This window comes from Giraffa tippelskirchi, chromosome X (assembly GCF_054371585.1).
Source record: "Giraffa tippelskirchi isolate mGirTip1 chromosome X, T2T-mGirTip1v1.2.pri, whole genome shotgun sequence".
In the NCBI taxonomy this organism is placed as follows: Eukaryota; Metazoa; Chordata; class Mammalia; order Artiodactyla; family Giraffidae; genus Giraffa; species Giraffa tippelskirchi.
Genome location: NC_137289.1, coordinates 151,329,350 through 151,348,162, shown reverse-complemented (window position 1 = coordinate 151,348,162; position 18,813 = coordinate 151,329,350). Strand labels below are relative to the sequence as shown.

The window sequence follows — 18,813 nt, the reverse complement described above, 5'->3', positions numbered from 1 at the left end:
ACTTTACCCCATATGTGTGTGTGTCTGTGTGTGTTAGAGATAAAAATACTTAAAAGTTCTCTAAGCAACTGACAGGTTACATGTGCAATCCTATTTGTCGTAGTCACCATGCTGTTCATTACATCTTTAATTCACATGAGCTCTTCAGATAATACAATAAACAGAAAAACACATAGAAAAACAAAAAGAAATCAACAGTAGAACTTAATTAAAGCCTTATGTTTGTAAGCAAATATCTGCTTCTGTTGAGAACTCTGCAGCCAGCATTTACTCAAGGATTATTGCTTTTGGCTCCAAAATGCAGAAAAACTAATGTCTTGCTATTTCAGACACCCTTTGTGAAAATCAAAACATACATACAATGCTCTAATGATCCATAAATCGATTAAAATTCTATTTTCACAAGCTTGTGAAGTGTGAACACTTTGCTGTTGACACAAACTTGCTGAGGGTTAGTCATATGACCTTCATCCTCTGACTGTCTTTTATCATTGCCCAGAAGAAGGAATCTAGAGTGGGGAAATTCTAACCAAAACCCAACGAAACCTGCTCTTGGGGAAGGTGCAGGAATATACAAATAGATTTTGGATATAGTTACAAAGGAAATTCAGTAAAATAATTACCGTAGAGGGAAAACTGCTGGAGAAATTGGAAATTCATTTGACAAAAAAAAAAAAATAATAATAACTTCAACTCATTCATTGCTCCATGTTTTACAAGTAACACAGAGACTTGTAGACCTATATGCAAGACAGAAAGCAAGAAAGCCTCTAGAGGTAAAAAGCAGGTGGATACTCTGTGGCCAGAGACTAGGCGGTAACTGATTAGAATATACACCAAGCAGGATCTCACATTGGGAACAGAATATTAATAACCAAGCCTCAATCAAAATATTTACATCTTTGGGGGACAATCTTAAGGAAGCAGAAGAGAAGACAGTAATGGGGGAAACATATTGGCACATCTCTATCTTAAAAGGGACTCATACCCAGAATATCTTAAAAACCTACAAACTTCATAAAAAATGAAACCTTAATCCACGCAGGAATGAGCAAATGGCTTGCAGAGACACGTCACAAACACACTTCACAAAGGGGTGATATGGAAATCACCCCTCTTTACTCATTAAGGAAATGGAAATTACAACTGTAACTGCATTTGATCACACACTTATTATAATATCCAAACTGAACACAACTGACCACACTGAATGCTGGCCAGGATGGAGCAACAGCAATTCTCATCTCCTGTTGGCAGGAATCAAGAATCAGAAGGTGCTGAGATCCACCAGCTCCACTCCTAAATGACTATCCAGCCAAAGAGACAGCTTAGTTCCTTAGAAAAACTTGTTGATGAACATGGATCCATCAACACGGCAAAGGATAAAAATGGAACATATCCTGAAGATACTATGCAGGGCCAATGGGACTGGATCTACAAAAAATATAAGTATTTACTCAAACGAAGATGCTGAGGGACAAAAGCCATAAACACACAACAGATTTGTCAACTTTTGAAAAATTCTAAAGAATACCAATTAATCATCTATTGTGCCAGAAAACTGAGGAGTGGATCACAATAAACTGTGGAAAATTCTGAAAGAGGTGGGACTACCCAATCTCCTGACCTGTCTCTTGAGAAACCTGCATGCAGGTGAAGAAGCAACAGTTACAACTGGACATGGAACAACAGACTGGTTCCAAATAGGAAAAGGAGTATGTCAAGGCTGTATATTGTCACCCTGCTTATTTAACTTCTATGCAGAGTACATCATAAGAAACATTGGACTGGATGAAGCACAAGCTAGAATCAAGTTTGCTGGGAGAAATATCAATAACCTCAGATATGCAGATGACACCACCCTTATGACAGAAAGCGAAGAAGAACTAAAGAGCCTCTTGATGAAAGTGAAAAAGGAGAGTGAAAAAGTTGGCTTAAAACTCAACATTCAGAAAACGAAGATCATGGCATCTGGCCCTATCACTTCATGGCCAGTAGATGGAGAAACAGAGGAAACAGTGGTAGGCGTTATTTAGTATATGCTCCAAAATCACTGCAGATTGTGACTGCAGCCATGAAATAAAAAGACGCTTACTCCTTGGAAGAAAAGCTATGAGCAAGCAAGATAGCATGCTAAAAAGCAGACACATTACTGAGCCAGCAAAGGTCCGTCTAGTCAAGGCTATGGTTTTTCCAGTAGTCATGTATGGATGTGAGAGTTGGGCTAAAAAGAAAGCTGAGTAGTCCATCCTAAAAGAAATCAGTCCTGAATATTCATTGGAAGAACTGACGTTGAAGCTAAAACTCCAATACTTTGGCCACCTGATGCGATGAGCTGACTCATTTGAAAAGATCCTGATGCTGGGAAAGACTGAAGGCAGGAGGAGAAGGGGACGACAGAGGATGAGATGGTTGGATGGCATCACCAACTCAATGGACATGAATTTGAGTAAACTCTGGGAGTTGGTGATGGACAGGGAGGCCTGGGGGGCGTGCTGCAGTCCATGGGGTCGCAAAGAGTCAGACACGACTGAGCAACTGAACTGAACTGATGATCATCATAGTGCTGGTGTCATCCTGGAAGTAAACTGCCCAAGTGAGTGTCATTTAGAGAGTGGCTGCCCATAGGTTCTTTAATCTAGTTTGCATAGCGCGTGGACTGGCAGGAAGGTGGTTCAAAGAACCTGGATCTCAGTGTCAGGGGCTGCATGTAAGGCAGAAATCTCATACGCTGCAGTGAGAGTAAGTTATACCCTAAAGGCAAAATTAAATTGGAGAGATGAGTTTGGGAGGGATCCTTGAGTGGGGTAGAAGATGAAAATTGGGTCCTGTTGAAAATTTTTCATTAAAATTAAATAAAATATATAAAGAAACCATGGTGATGATGCTTTAGTCACTGAGTCATGTAAAACACTTGTGACCCCAGGGACTGTAGCCCGCTAGGCTCCTTGCCCATGAGATTCTCCAGGCAAGAATACTGAAGTTGGCTGCTATACCCTTCTCCAGGGGATCTTCCCAACTCAAGGATGGAATCTGCACCCATCTCATGCCTTGGCAGGTGGATTCTTTACCAGTAGCACCACCTTGGGAGCCCAAAGAAGGTATAGGACATTTGTGCATGTGTATGTATATATATATATATGTATGTGTATACACACACACACACACACACACACACACACACACACACACATCAGTTCAGTTCGGTCCTTCAGTCATGTCCGACTCTTTGCAACACCATGGACTTCAGCTAGCCAGGCTTCCCGGTCTTTCACCATCTCCCGGAGTTTGCTCAAACTCACATCCATCAAGTCAGTGATGCCATCCAACTATCTCATCCTCTGTTGTCTCCCTCTCCTCCTGCCTTCAATCTTTTCCAGAATCAGGGTCTTTTCCAATGAATCAGTTCTTCTCATCATGGTCAAATTACTAGAGTTTCACCTTCAGCATCTGTCCTTCCAATGTATATTCAGGACTAATTTCCATTAGGATTGACAGGTTGGATCTCCTTGCAGTCCAAGGAACTCTAAAGAGTCATCCGAGCACCACAGTTTAGAGGCATCAATTCTTCAGTGCTTAGCCTTCTCTATGGTCCAACTCTTCCATCCATACATGACTACCAGAAAAACCACAGCACTTAGTAGATGGACCTTTGCTGGCAAAGTAGTCTCACTGCCTTTTAATATGCTGTCTAGGTTGGTAATAGCTTTTTCTTCCAAGGTGCAAGCATCTTTAATTTCAGGGCTGCAGTCACCATCTGTAGTGATTTTGGAGCCTAAGAAAATAAAGTCTCTCACTGTTTCCATTGTTTCCCCATTTTTTGCCATGAAGTGATGGAACCAGATGCTGGGATCTTAGTTTTTTTAAAGCTGAGTTTTAAGACAGCTTTTCCAGTCTCCTCTTTCACTTTCATCAAGAGGCTCTTTGGTTTCTCTTCACTTTCTGCCATAAGGGTGGTGTCTTCTGCATATCTGAGGTTATCGAAATTTCTCCAGGAAATTCTGATACCACCTTGAGCTTCATCCAGCCCAGCATTTCAAATAAGGTATTCTGCATACACATTAAATAAACAGGGTAACAATATACAGCCTGGATGTACTCCTTTCCCAACTTGGAACCAGTCTGTTGTTCTATGTCCAGTTCTAACTGTTGCTTCTTGACCTGCATACAGATTTCTCAGGAAGCAAGTAAGGTGGCCTGGTATTCCCTTCTCTTGAAGAATTTTCCACATTTTGTTGTGATCCACATAGTCAAACTCTTCAGCGCAGTCAATAAAGCAGAAATAGATGAACTTTCCTGTAGCTCAAACGGTAAAGAACCTGCCTATGATACAGGAGACCAGGGTTTTATCCCAGGATTGGGAAGTTCCTCTGAAGAAGGGAATGGCAATCCACTCCAGGATCCTTGCCTGGAGAATTCCATGGACAGAGAAGCCTGGCAGGCTACAATCTGTGGGGTCGCAAAGAGTCGGACATGACTGAGGAACCAACACACACACACAGATGCTTTTCTAGATCTCTCTTGCTTTTTTAATGATCCAATGGATGTTGGCAATTGATTTCTTGTTGCTCTGCCTTTTCTAAATTCAGCATGAACATCTGTATATGTATACACACACACACCTATGTGTGTATATCCATACACAAATCAGTGGAATACTTGGCAACCATGAATATGTGAAGTTTAGAGCATCGTGGATGGACTTTGAGGGTATTATGCTAAGTGAAATAAGTCAGATGGAGAAAGACAAATATTGTATGATATCATGGCAAATGACTGTGATAGTTCTTGACTCTATGAATGATAGCAAGTTTTTTAACCTACGGACAAATAAGATGAAGAAAAAATAACAGAGCAGATAGGCAAAGGGTTCTATTCCACTTATATGTGCAAAATAAAAAATAAAACATACTCTAAAATATAACAAAAAAGATAACAGAGAAGAAAATAGTGGTGACCAGTGGGGTGAAGAAAAGTGGTAGGTTGAGAGAAGAAGAGTGGAATAAGAGGTACAAACAATTATGTTAAAATAAATAATGTATCAATATATATTGTACAACATAAAGCAATAAAAAAGCCCACATATTTATAACTTCAAAAGGAGCAATACAATTATGAGTGCCTATATGGTATACCTGTAACAAAAAATACTGTACATCAACTATATTTCAATTTCAATATAAAAAAAATACAGACCACACTGAGGAATGCCCTGATAACTGATTCCTGGTAGAGACAACACATATCTATCTTCTTAAACCGGACAGTGCCATCTGTACTTTTAGAAAATAAGCCTAAACAGACCTCTTCAATGTGAAAGAAATAACACAGAGGTTGAGGATATGTGGACTGTTTGAGGATGGGCGAGAATATAAATATCACTGTCCTGGAAATATCTCAAGTGTTCTATGAGTTATTTACTCTGAAGATTTAATGTCCAGATCCACTGCAGCTTCTCTAAAAATAAATAACTTTATAAGAACCACAGAATGCTAAAAAAGCTCAGCTGCCATCCAGGATATCGGAAGATGACGTCTATGTAACCACAACGTGTGATTAACTACTGTTTGATCATTATGTATTCTGCCAAGAGACGTATCCTATTAAAAGTGCAACCAATTCACAACCTCCCCAACAACTGGGATGCGCTCAGCTTCCCTAGAAGAAAGACCACACGAGTCACAGGATGAAGACTGTGTTCTTGACTCTCCTCTTTGGTCTGGTTTGGGGTGCCCAGGAAACTCCAGCTGAGATAGACCCCTCAAAGGTACCCAGGAGGAGGTTATCTTCTAGAAGGTTGTGCTTGTTTGAGTTGGTGTGTGTGTGTGTGGTTGTTTTGTGTACATGTAAGAGATAAGCTCATTTATATGCATGATCACATTGTATACATACCAGGTCCACGTAACTACCTGAGCAAAATACAACCCTTTGTCTATCCATTCTTTTATTTTTTTCTTCATCTTATTTGTCTATATGTTAAAAAAAAAAAAAAAATTAGCATGCTATCATTCAGAGAGTCATGACCTGTCATGACCTGTTTTATTTCAGAAAAACCCCTGAATTCTACGCTCTCTGCTCCAATAGGAGTCATGAATTCAAGTCATGATACTCAACAAGGTAGAGGGTAGAACTCTGCTTAATAAGGTGGAATTTACTTCTCTTCTGTGCAAAATGCAGAAGCAAAGGTGGTGCTGTGTACTGGTGAGTAACCAAAAAAGATACTGACTGATGCTTATGGAGACCTCCCTTCTTAGATTCCAGGAGAGTGGCGTACCGTTTATGCAGCCGCAGATAACAAGGAGAAGATTGTGGACGGGGGACCACTGAGGGGTTACTATCGTTGGACTGAATGTATCGATGACTGCGAAACCCTCGACGTTACATTCTATATCAAGTAAGCACAATCTTCCTCAACGGAAAGCAAGGAGACTGTTGACTTCAGACATGGGGTCCAGGCTCCAATGTGCGGTGAAAGGTGTGGGTCATGGCTGTGAAGTTGAGGGTGCAAACTCTATTCAGAGAAGGGTGTCCTCAAGTGCTGGGAAATGGATGGTGAGGAAGGAATGTCTTGTCTATTGGTTTTTCAGGGTTGGTGGCACATGCCTGTTGCTCACATAAGTGGCAAAGAGAAAAGAAGGTATGTTTACGTCTTAGAATGAGTATTCCAGCTTTTCCAATGTGCTGTCTTCCCAAAACCATGGAACGTGTTCAGTTGGATAGCCTCAGTTCCAAGCAAAGACCGCTAGATATCTGGATGGCTGGACTGTTTCCTCATTACCAATGCAATCGTGGAAAAGCGATTTAATTTTTCAGGAATAAATTCTGTCTCACAACACCAAGATGAGGTCCAAGGGTGGAATATGGCCATTGATGGTCTCAGAAAAAGCACCAGAACGGTGATTATACATGTACACTAGGCATGGTGAAGTGTGTAAACGTACTTAAGATTATAAACACTATTTCAAAACTTTTTATATCTTTTATTTCACCTACATGATCAAATTTGCTTAAAATGAAGAAATTCTTTAAATGTTAAAAGTTCTTTATTAGTAAGTGTAGTAAGGAGAACATGATTAATTTCAAGCCCCAAAATTAGAACAGCTAAAATAAGAGCTCTGCAATGCAGGAGACCCAGGTTCAACCCCTGGGTTGGAAAGTAACCTCGAGAAAGAAATGACTACCCACTCGAGTATTCTTGCCTGGAGACTCCCATGGACACAGGAGTCTGATGGGTGACAGGCAAGGTTTGCAAACTGTCAGACACGACTGAGTGATTTTCACTTCACTTCCCAATAAGAGCAAATATTTCAAATTAATTTTTACATACACTGAAAGTGACTTTAGCATAGACTTCGATCCCCACACCTTGAAATAACAAGAAATATTTCTCAAATATAATATCAATACGAAGTTGAAAGGGGCACTAACATAGATTTCTATCTCTGCAGTTGAAAATAACAGGAAATGATACTCAAATAGTAATATCAACACTGTAACATTACATTAAGTGATCAAATATCCATGGATTTCATTTTCATGGAAAAAATATACAACAGAGCACTCTAATCTTGGCCTGATGCAACTGTTTTAATTTCAACTGCCACAGGATCTAATCTGCAATCATTAAAGGGTATATATGCCCAACATTAGGCAGTAGACTAACTTGTACCTCTTTTGTTACCTCTTTTGCTAAGAAATAACTCTGGATTATGTAGTAAATTTTATTTTACCAAGATTCATTTAATTCTTTTGAAGTCCTTTCTAACCATGACTGTGCTGGCAAATTGGGTGACAAAATTCCTGGAAATGTAACAATCAGCTCTTGTGAGCGGGTATGAGTTGGTTGAGGTTCAACAAATACTCTAGCTGCAACGAGCAACTTTGCCGTCGTTCACAGACTGCCCAGTATAGAAGGCTGGAAGTCTTAATGATCTTCAGGAGAGGGGTGTGTACAGAAAGCTTTCCTACTTCTCTAGCTGTCTAAAAGGTTCTAACAACACACCACTAGAAATGTCATCGAGACAGAGTTTACCATCACAGGGAAAACAGACGATAGAGAGCGTGTGAAGAATAAGACACGTTCAACTGAAGAGGAAAGAGGTTAATCATACTGAGGTTTGAATTATTTTTTTCCGTCACAGTCTAGGGTACAAATACTTTTGAAGTGATTCATGTATCGGACAACACGCTGGTAACTTATATTGAAAATTATGATGGAGAGAAGTTCACAAAAATGACTGAAGGTCTTGGTAAGTACTGTAGCTTCTGTAGATGAGCTCGTATGATCAGTATTTTTATACGAAGGAGACAGGTACACACACCTTATAATAGGGCTTCACTGGTGGCTCAGATGGGAAAGAACCCACATCCAATGTGGAGGCCTGGTTTGATCCCTGGGTAGGGAAGATCCCATGGAGGAGGGCATAACAACCCACTCTAGAATTCTTCCCTGGAAAATCCCCATGGACACAGGAGCCTGGCGGGCTACAGTCCATGTGGTAGCAAAGAGCTCAAAGGATATGACCCAAAACAATATCTATTGTCCTTGGGGAGGAACTACGGGTCCTTGTCTTTGCTTCATGACTACAATATTATTATTTGGTCTCTTGTGACTGTTTTCCTTTGCTTTTCCTCATTCTCATTTCTCTGATTAAACTTATTCTTTGACTTAAACATTTCACAGACAGAAGGCAGGCCAAAAACATGGTGGGTGGGGCAAGGAACACAGGCTCCTGTTCCGTCTCACTAGGATTAGTGTGGTTTTGAAACCTCCCCATCATTCTCGCACCCATTCATTGCATAAGGGTTCATGAAAACCCCAGGGCTGGACTTCTAGAATGTAGACAGAGTGGACAGGAAGAGATAAGAGTTGGGAGGAATTCTGAGTCTCAGACCCGCCTTGACCTTCTTTGATGTACCATGAAAGACTGCATCTCCTAGGGGGATGTTTAAGGTCTCCGCTGAATGATTAGTAGTTCACTCAGGAGTTCTCTGAACTGGAATCTGCTAAGATGTTAACTACGTGGACTCCACCCCCACAGACCCTGTGTGCACACTCAGGCACGTCTGTAGCAAACTTCCTGGGGGCCAGGGTTTAGCTGATGGTGGAGGGCAGTGGTGTTAGTGAGGCTTACTGATCACTACAGGTAGGAGCCACATGACACTCTACAACCCATAAAGGATTCTAATGCACACTTCTCCTGCCCTGTCTGCTATGAAATCCAGCCAAAGGAACCAGTTTGACTCCAGAAGAACTTCAGAAGTATCAGGAACTGAACAGCAAAAGGGGGATCCCAAATGAAAATATAGATAATGTCATCAAAACAGGTAAAGCACCAGACGATGACAGGTATCCAAAATGAAAACACATCACTAGACTATTCAATTCAAATTACCTATTGGCAGAGATATCTTTAATAAAAGCTGTTTGGAAATAATCCTTTGAAATAGAGGCATGTCAATGGTCATTTTCCCCCTTATTCACTCTCTTTCACAGACAACTGTCCTCCATAAGAACAGTGAACAGCGGTCAGGTGAGTATAAATATGACACATACAACACATTTTTTTCTCAGTAGGTTAACACTTTTGGGGAGGGGGGCTTACTGCTTTAAGAATGGGATGCATACACAATGGAATATTACTCAGCCATGAAAAAGAAAGAAATAATGCCAGATGCAGCAACATGGATGAAGCTAGAGATGATCTTACTAAGTAAAGTAACTCAGCAAGAGAAAGGCAAATATCGTATGCTATCACTTCCATGTGGAATCTAAAATATGGTTCAAATAAAGCAATAAAACACAGAGACGACTAAAACACAGACAAAATTAATGGTTATCAAAGGGGAAACCAGCAAGGGGTAAATACGAGTTTGAGACGAGCAGATGCACTAAAATATATAAAATAAACAACAAAGACAAACTGGGGAGAGCAGAGAACTATACTCAATATCTTCTAATAACTTTAAAAAGAAGAATGACAAAAGGTATACACATACCTAAATATATATATGTAACTGAGGGCTTTCCAGGTGACTCAAGAGTTCCAGAATCTGTGTGCCAATGCAGGAGACACAGGAGACGTGGGTTTATCCCCGGGTCAGGAAGATCCTTCGAATAAGAAATGGTACCCCCACCAGGATGCTTGCCTGGATAATCCAATGAACAGAGGAATCTGGGACTCTATACTCTATACGGTCACAGAAGAGTGGGACGCAACATAGCGATAAAACAACAACAAATGTATAAATGAGTCACTTTGCTCTAGACCCGAAACTAACACAACACTGAACATCAACTACATGTCAATAAAAATTAATTTAAAAATAAATGGGATGACAAAATACTTCACCTTGTCAGTGTGAAAATCTTGGGCTTCCTTAGTCTTTGGATTAGAATATCTAAACCCTGACATTGGTCTAGAATCCATAGTGAGACGCTTTAAGGACAATGGAGGTGGTGTGAAGCCTTGAGCTGTAAGACAGGATGATCGCTTGGGAATCCCACTGTGAATGAATGACCTTGCAGCCACCGCACGTGCATGAGGATAAATCAGACTACAGAAGATGTAAGTGGCACATGTCACATAGCATATAATCTCCTACATCTCAGAGCTGTGAATACATAGCTTAGTAACTCTCAATATCAGACCTGATACTGGACTGCTCACAGCTAGTTTCACTAGGTGGCAATTCCATGGAACCCCCAGGGGTACACACAGAGAGGAACTTCTGTGAAATGTGTCTTGTAGGAAAATTTCCCCACTGCTTCCATCAGCAACTGCTTCTATGTTCTGTCATGCTACAGCCAATATCATATTAATCCTAATCAGCTCAACAATGTATTACTTTTTTTCATGTTAAAAGAAAAAAATGAAGTGAGAATACGAGCAGCATCAAAGTACTAATGTGTCCTAATCACACATATGAAGACAGAAGACCTTTTCCTTGAAATCATCATTTCTTCTCTCCCGGGAAATCATGACCCTGAATCTACGGCTTTCCAACTATGAATGTCCTCTGCTCTTGCTTATGTTACTAGATTCCTAAACTGATAAATAAATTGATTAAAGCACATATGTGTAGTGAACAAAGGTTCTGTGTTTGCTAACACTCAAAACATGTAAATTCAACCACGCATAAAATCGAGTGTACAACGAAGGAGGAAATAACTGTTTACGATGCATGGTGTGAATCCTGCAGGTGTTTCTGCTAGATGAGAGAATACACCACAGAAAGTAGTTTTATATGGCGAAATGAGGTTTCGATCAGATGTCACAAGAGAAATGGGACTGGTTGGTCAGACACGTTCATCTGAGCTGTCCTAAGTGGAACCTGAAAACAACTCAATGATGGTGTCAAGCAGTGTTCATCTGCTGTGGGGTTGCAGGAGGTGGCGAGGATGTTGCAGAATGCAGTCTCACATGGCTTCTCCCCTGAAGAAGGAAATGGAAACTCCCTCCAGTATTCTTTCCTGGAGAATCCCATGGACAGAGGAGCCTGGTAGGCTACAGTCCATGGGGTCACAAAGGTCAGGCACGATTTATCAACTGATCACACACACACATACAAGAAAAGTGAACAGTGTTTAGTAAAGCCAGAGCCCTGATGGTGTTTACAAAGCATGGGGTCTGTGGGGTCCGACCAGGGGGTGCTACTCTGCAGCTCAAACCCCAGGAGCAGAGGCCTTGCTGCTGATGCAGGTGCTGAGTTACCTAAGGCTCTGCTTAGAAGTTCCTCATCAGACATTTTTCAAAGTAATAGTCATTGACTCGTGCCTACTAATGGGCAAAACGAGCATCATGGGTACCCCAGAGGTCACGACACTGGACTAGACAAAAGACCAGGAAAGATGTGTAAGGGGGATGGGAAAGATGAGGCCGTGCTAGACCACTCTGGAGACCTCTGGTAGGCTCGTAAGGATGTGGAAGGCTGGGTGCACCTGAACGGCTGTGGAGTGAGAAGAAAGACTGAATAGGGCACTGGGCACGGACCCTGCCAAGGCTCACTGCAAGCTGCGTGCAGTTTGAATGCACGTTCCCACCGCACACTGGTCTCCAAGGTCAACATATAGGTGTCCGTTAACTCGAGTTGTTGACAGAAAACAGAACAATAGCGGTTGACGAATAGGCTATACTCCCTTCATGGATCACACCTTGTGTGCTGAAGGGGCTGGCATAGCTCAGGGAAGCTATGAGCCATTTCGTGTAGGCCCACCCAAGACAGACGCGTCACAGTGAAGAGTTCTGACTGAACGTGGTCCACTGGAGGAGGGAGTGGCAGACCGCTCCAGTATTCTTGCTGGGAGAACCCCACAAACTGTGTAAAATGGCAAACAGATACGATACTGAACACGACCCCCCACCAGGTTGGAAGGTGTCCAGTATTGCTTCTGGGGAAGAGTGGAGGATGACCACTAATAGCCCCGGAACGAATGAAGCTATGCTCACTTAGGTCTCACCCAAGGAAGCCACTAAAACAAGAATTAAAACTAAGAAACAGAAAAAAAAAAATCACTGAGCAGAGGGACTTCCCCAGGGTCCGGTGGTTCAGAATCCACCTGCCAATGCAAGGGACACAGATTGAATCCTTGATCCTGGAGGATCCCACCTGCTGTACCACAACCAAGTCCATGCACTTCATCTACTCTGCTTGTGCTCCAGAGCCCGAACAGGAGAACCGTCACAAGGACAAGCCCTCCGTCCAGCACTAGCGAAAGGCACAACACCGCAACCAAGACCCAGCGTGTGTTGTAAAATTTAAAAAAAAAAAAAAAAAAAACAGCACAAGTTATAAGAAGTGTGACCACGGAGATACACCACTAAAAGACTTTTAAAAATTCTCAGAGAAACTGTTGCCATCTGAATAATGAAAAGAACATTAGGAACCAGGCAGGAAATATGAACCATTAAAAAATTTTTATCTGAGAAATTATTTTCAGGGATCTTTATCCAACTGACAATATATCAAACCCTGGGGAAGAGGGGTCCTCTATCACAAGTGGATTAAGTTTAATCAGCGTGGATATACACCAACTCTTAGAAGATTGCAGGGAGATAAAGAGCAGGAAGGCAGAGTCGAAGAAAAACCGTCACTGGTGATTTACATAAGACACAAGTTAACTAACACATCTGTTACTCATTTTACCCTGTGTGTGTGTGTCTGTGTGTGTATGAGATAAAAACACCTAAAAGTTCTGCTCTAAATCACTGACAGATATATGTGCAATCCTATTTGTCATAGTCACCATGCTGTTCATTACATATTTCTTTAAATCACAGGAGCTCCTAAGGTAATTATCACTAAACAGGAAAAAGCATATCAAAAAAAAAAAAAAAAAAAAAAACAGTAGAACTTAAGTCAATTAAATCCTTACGGTTTTTTGAAACCGAGTATCGGCTTATGTTGAGAACTCTGCAGCCAGCATTTACTCAAGGATTATTTCCTTTGGCTCCAAAATGTAGCAAAACTAATGTCTTGCTATTTCAGACACGGTTTGTGAAAATCAACAGAAATATGCACTGCTCTAATGATCCAGAAAGAGAAGGAAAAGACAACCCACTCCAGTATTCCTGCCTAGAGAATTCTGTGGACAGAGGAGCTTGGTGGGCTGCTGTCCATGGGGTCACACAGAGTCAGACACGACTGAAGTGACTTAGCAGCAGCAGCAGCAATGATCCATAAACGGATGAAAATTCTATTTTCACAAGCTTGTGAACCGTGAACACTTGGTTTTTGACACAAACTGGTTGAAGGCTAGTCATATGGTCTTCATGTTCCAACTGTGTTTAACACTGCCCCCAAAAAGGACCAAGAATGGGGAAACACAAACCAAAACACAACCAAATCTGCTCATGGGGAAGGGACAGGACTATACAGGCATAGATTTTGGATACAGTTACAAAGGAAATTCAGAAGAGCATAATTATCTTATAAGGAGGACTGCTGGAGAAATTGGGAATTCATATGCCAAAAAAAATATAAAGAGCTTCAACCCTTTCATCGCTCCACGCTTTACAACTCACACAGAGAGACTCATAGACGTGTACTTAAGACCCAAAGCAAGAAAGACTCTAGAGGAAAAACACAGGCGGAAACTCTGTGACCACAGACTAGGCGGTTACTGATTAGAATCTAAACCAAGCAGGATCCCACACTGGGAACAGAATGTTAGTAACCAAGCCTCAATCAAAATATTTGCATCTTTGAGGGACAACTTTAAGGAAACACAAGTGAAGCCAGTGGCAGGGGAAAAATATTCACACATCGCCATCTGAAAAGAGACTCATATCCAGAAAAGGTAAAAGCCTAAAAAAACAAATAATTCACACAGTCGTGAACAAGCGACTTGCAGAGACACCTAGCAAAGGAAACAGACAAATGGCAAATCCACCACTTTATTCATTGAGGAAATGGAAACTACTTCTGAAATTGGATACACTCACACACTTAATACAATCTCTGAAATGAAAACAACTGACCATACTGAGTCCTGGCAAGGATGGAGTAATGGAAAGTCTCGTCACCTGTTGGCAGGAATCGAAAATCAAGAGGCACCGAGATCCAGAAGTTGAGCCCCTAAGTCTCTACCCAAGAGAGAAGATGGCTCTCTTCCTTACAAAATCTTGTCTATGAACATGTATCCATCAACACTGGAATGGATAAAAGTGGAACATATCCTGATGATACTATGCAGGGTCAATGGGAAAGGAGTCTACAAAAATATATGGATGTTTATTCAAACGAATATGCTGAGGGAAAGAAGTCAGTAATGCACACACAAGCAGTGGATAAGAGGTACAAAGTACTACGCATAAAATAAATAACATACAAAAATTATTTGAAAAATAAAGATTGTACAACATAGGGAATAAAAAAGCCAATATTTTTATAACTCCAAAAGGAGAAATAAAATTATGAATACCTATACAGTACACCTGTAACAAAAAATATTGTACATCAACTATACTTCAATTTCAATATTAAAAAAAAAATATAGACCCCTCTGAGGAATGCCCTGATAACTGATTCCTGGTAGAGATACCACATATTTATCTTCTCAAACCAAAGGTGCCATCATTAGTTTTAGAAAATAAGCTTAAACAGACCTCTTCAATGTGAAAGGAATAACCCAGGAGTTGTATAAGAAGCACAGAATACCAAAATGCTCAGCTGCCAACCAGGATATCAGAAGATTATGCTTACCTCACCATGGTCTTGTGATTAACCACTGTTTGATCAATATGTATTCCGCCAAGAGACAGAGCCCATAAAAAGTGGAACCATTTCACATCCTCTCCAACAACTGGGGCACCCTCAGCTTCTCTAGAAGAAGGACCACGTGAGTTACAAGATGAAGGCTGTGTTCCTGACGCTCCTCTTTGCTCTGGTTTGTGCGGCCCAGGAAACTCCAGCTGAGATAGACCCCTCAAAGGTACCCAGAATGAGCTGATCTGCTAGAAGTTGTTGCTTGTTTGATTGTGTGTGTGTGCATGTGTGTGCACGTGTGCGTGTGAGGTTGTGTGTGCATGTGACAGAGATAATTTGGTGTATACGGATGACCAGAATGTGCACCTTCTGTGGTCCACGTATCTACATGAACATAACATTACCCTCTGTCTGTTCTTGGTATTTTTCACTTATCTTATTCATCTGTAGGTAAAACAAACAAACAAAAAAAGCCTAACATGCTAACATTCAGAAAGTTACAAACTGTCCTGGTCTTGACTGGCATTGTTTAAGCTGTTTCAAAAAACTGTGAACTGTCTGCAAAAATTTCTGAATTCTATGCTTTGTGCTCCAATAGGAAAGATGATTTCATCTCACATTATTCAGCAAGGTAGGGGGTAGAACTCCTCTTTGCTTAGTAAGATTAAATTTACTTCTCCTCTGTGGTAAGTGCAGAAGCATGGATAGTGCCGTGTATCGGTGAGTAACCAGAAAAGAGCCTGACTGACGTTTATGAAGACCTTCCTTCTTAGGTTACAGGAGAGTAACTGTTAACACATGGCGCACTATTTACGCAGCCGCGGATAACAAGGAGAAGATTGTGGAAGGGGGCCCACTGAGGTGTTATAATCGCCAGATTGAATGTATTGATGACTGCCAATACCTCTCCCTTACATTTTATGTCAAGTAAGCACAATCCTCCTCAGCTGAGAACAAGGAGTCTGTGGACCTCTGACATGGGGTACGGTGTCCAATGTACAGGGAGAGGTGTGCGTCATGGCTGTGAAGTTGGGTGTGCGAACTCTATTCCCGGAAGGGTGTCCTCAAGCCCCGGGAAGTGAATGGTGAGGAAGGAATGTCTTGTCTGTTTGCTTTTCAGGATTGATGGGAGATGCCAGTTTTTCTCAGAAGTGCTACAGAGACAAGAGGGAGGTGTTTACGTCATAGAGTGTGAGTATTCCAGCTTCTCTGATGGGTGGTCTTCCCCAAACCATGGAATGTGTTTGGATGGATAGTCTCCATTTCATCCAAAACAACTAGATATCTCAATGGGTGGACTATTTCCTCTACTCATTACCAATGCAACTTGGAAAAGCCATTTAATTTTTCAGCAATCAATTCTGTCCCACAACACCAGGATGAGGTCCAAGGTTGGAATGTGGCCATTCATGGTCTCTGAGAAAAAGCCCCAGAACACTGACTCCTCATGTTCCTCGCGCATGGAGAAGTGCAATTACCCACTTAGGCTAATATCGACTCTTTCACAATTTTGGCTTTTACTTGACCTACATGATGAAATTTGTTCTGACTAAATAAATTATTTAAATATTAAAAGTTGCTCGTTAGCAAGTTTAGTAAGTAGAACATGATTAACTTAAAGTCCAAAAATGGAAACAGTTAAAATAACAGCCAAAATTTCAAACTAATTTTTACATAATTTGAAATGGACTTTAGCATAGACTTCTATCTCCATAGCTTAAAATAAGGAGAAACAATTCTCAAATATGAATATCAATACATAATTTGAAAGGGGCATTAATATAGATTTCTATCTCTGAAGTTGAAAATGACAGGAAATAATTCTCCAATATTAATGTCAGTACTGCAATATTCTATTCAGTGATCAAATGTCTGTATGTTTCATTTTTATGGGAAAAAATGTACAGCAGAGCACTCTAATCTTGGTCTGATGCATTTATTTTAATTTCAACTGTGGACACAGAGCCACAGGATCTAATCTGCAACCATTTCAGATTATATATGTCCAACATTTCGCAATAGACTAATTTGTACCTCTTTTATTACCTCTTGTACTAGGAAATAACTCAGGATGATGTACTGACATTCATTTTAATATCATGCATTTAAATTGTTGAATTCCTTTCTAACCATGATTGTACTTGCAAACTGGGTTACAAAATTCGTGAAAATTTAATAGTCAGCTCTTGTGAGCTCATATGAGATGGCTGAGGTTCCACACCTACTACAGTTGCAATAAACAACTTTCTATCATTCACAGACTGCTCAGTCTAGAAGACTGGAAGTCTTCATTCTCTTCAGGAGAAGGGGGTGTGGAGAAAGCTTTCCTAGTTCACCAGCTGTCTTAACTGGTTCTAACAACGCATCACTAGAAATCTCAGCGAGATACAGTTCACCATCCAAGGGAAGATTGGCAATAGCATGTGAAGTAAGACACGCTCAAATGAAAAGAAGTTAATCACATTGAGGTTTGATTTTTTTTTTTTCTCTGTCACAGTTGCGGGTACCAATTATTTGCACATCATTCATGTATCAGACAACATGCTGGTATTTTATTTTGAAAACGATGACGGACAGAAGATCACAAAAATAACTGAAGGTTCTGGTACGTACTATCGCTTACCCAGTACAAAGTAGCTGTGTTCGTATGATCAGTATTTTTACAGAAAGGAGAGAGGTACACACATAACTTGTATTAGGGCTTGGCTGGCGGCTCAGATGGGCAAGAGCTCACACGCAGTGGGGCAGACCTGGGTTTGATCCCTGGGTCGGGAAGATCCCCTGGAGGAGGGAATAGCAATGCATTCCAGTGTTCTTGCCTGGAGAATCCCACGGACGAGGAGCCCGGTGGGCTCTACTCCATGGCGTCACCAAGAGCCGGACACGACCGAGAAACTAAGCACAGCGCCTTATCTGAAGCACGCTGGAACAGATGTGTGTTCACATGGAGAATTCAGGCTTCATGCGACGTGAGTCAGGGATATAGAAAGTCGGCTAGAAAAATGAAGAAACGTACCCACTGGGGATTCTATCAGATGGCTTTTTAAAAAATGAGATACCCTTATCCCAGAAATCCAAGGAAATATTTCAGGATGCTTCATGAGTTCCTTGCCAAGTATCACACAAACAAAGTTGCTGGGTCCTGACACCAAAGTGAACCAAGGTTTAGATCTGAGTTTAGAAAACTCACAGGTCCCGGCCATGACTGCATTCATCTCCACGACAAATGCTTTCTCCTTTGTTACAATCATAAAAGTACTGCCTGAACCTGAACCCAATGCTCTGCAAATATCACTGGATCACACTGAAGACTGCAGAGGCGGTGTGGTCTGGAATGTCAGTCATTCTGCCATCCGGCCAATCCCCTGGGTTCACTGCCACATCGCTTTATCCCCTCTGATGTTACATCCTCATTGGGGATGGGTGGGGGTCGTGTCTGTTCTTTGAGGATGACAGACCATGAGTTCTTTCCTCAGTAGCATGTGTGATGTGGTTACCAAATGTGGGACCCTGCTGCCTGCCCTTCAAAAGGCAATTAACAGGCCAGCTTCTTAGAAAGAAAAGTCTGCTTTCGTTCAGATGCTTGCAACTGGGGGGAGGGTGGGC

General features: G+C 41.3%; 1 pseudogene; it reads left to right on the top strand.

Annotated features, from left to right (window-relative positions):
* The first annotated feature begins 5,686 nt into the window (after positions 1–5,686).
* LOC145535787 (allergen Bos d 2-like) lies at positions 5,687–12,712 on the top strand (annotated as a pseudogene).
* The last annotated feature ends 6,101 nt before the right edge of the window (positions 12,713–18,813 follow it).